The sequence below is a fragment of the Mustela nivalis genome (genome assembly GCF_964662115.1).
Source record: "Mustela nivalis genome assembly, contig: HAP1_SCAFFOLD_471, whole genome shotgun sequence".
Classification (NCBI taxonomy): domain Eukaryota; kingdom Metazoa; phylum Chordata; class Mammalia; order Carnivora; family Mustelidae; genus Mustela; species Mustela nivalis.
This window is the reverse complement of record NW_028136185.1, coordinates 400244-401578: the sequence shown is the minus strand read 5'-3', so window position 1 is coordinate 401578 and position 1335 is coordinate 400244. Positions and strand designations below refer to the sequence as shown.

At 42.7% G+C, this 1335-nt stretch overlaps 1 long non-coding RNA gene across 1 annotated transcript; it reads right to left on the bottom strand.

Annotated features, from left to right (window-relative positions):
- Positions 1–342: 342 nt before the first annotated feature.
- LOC309857178 lies at positions 343–883 on the bottom strand. Its single transcript, XR_014307506.1, has 2 exons — positions 711–883; positions 343–667 (listed from the first exon to the last, which is right to left on the bottom strand). It is a non-coding gene; the product is annotated as an uncharacterized lncRNA (long non-coding RNA).
- Positions 884–1335: the final 452 nt, after the last annotated feature.

The window sequence follows — 1335 nt, the reverse complement described above, 5'->3', positions numbered from 1 at the left end:
TGATAATTTTAATGCTTTGCTGGTATCCAGATGACTATGTCCTTAAGTGACTTCTTATCTCTATTGAATCCATTACGTATTCTATCCATTGTATTCTTAATTCAACTAGATTACATATATTTAATCTATTAGTACCACTAGGTTCTTATTCTTGTTATTATTTCAAAATCTTTCCTTAATTCCTTACATTATTTATTGGGTATATTTTAAATCCCTGATATACTCACTTATTATATATAAGCTGTCAACCTTATTCTTATTTTGAGGTAGCTATATCTTTTTGGGTTTTAGGATGAAAGAACCGCGGATCCCCTTACCCAAGAATCCAACACTGCCACTGGATGCAAACAGCAAGAGGTTTATTGTCACGCAGGTACCGGCGGGTGGTCGGCAGCTCCAGCTAACCGAGCACACCGACCAGAGTGAAGCGGGGTCTTTTATAGGAAGGTACAAACAAGTTTTGGGTGGGGTGCAACTGATTGGTGGACAGTTCGAACTTTTGAAAAAGGCATACTTGGTGTTAGTGGATTGCCCTGGAAGACACCCCTCGCGGGAAGAGAAAAGCGGGAAGGGGAAACAAAGAGGGGAAGTTTGACCTTATTACTGGGCAGAAAGGCATCCTGTCTACGTGACCTATGTGACCATGCAGCCCCCTTGCCTACGTGATCTAGGGGACCATGCAGCCCCCTTGCCTACGTGACCTACGGGACCATGCCCCGGCTATTAGGAGAGGGTATCTTGTTCAAACAGGAGTCAAGTGTCATGCCCTAAAAGCCAAGCGGTTACAGAAAGGCAAAAGAGCAGTTACATTGAATTCAACCCTGGGGGAAGGGTCTTTTCATTGCAAGGGGAGGAGGGGTACTTTTACACAACAAAAGAGCAGTTAATTACTTAACGACGGGGGGGGGGGTCTTTCAAGGACATCATACCAACAATGCCAAATAATTTTCAGACAACAGCAGGATATCCAAGAATTCAACTAAATTCTGACACTATCTACCTGAACATAGCGTAAGATTTCATCAGTTAAGGGATCAGTCCTCCAAGACTATCTCCAACCCCATCTCAGATGCCAGTCTCACTGTAGGCCCCAGGTTATTACCTGTGCTTGTGACTGAGCAGCTACAGGTTGGAGGTCCCAATGGCCTACTTCTTACGTTCTTTTAATTTGCTACAGGGGCTCACAAAACTCAGAAAAATACTTACTTTATGTTTGCCAGCTTATTAAAAGATATAATAGAAGATTTAAATCAATAGATAGATAAAGAAGTGCACAGGGCAAGGTATGGAGAATGGCCACAGAGCTTCTATTACCTTCTGTAAGACTGCAACTCT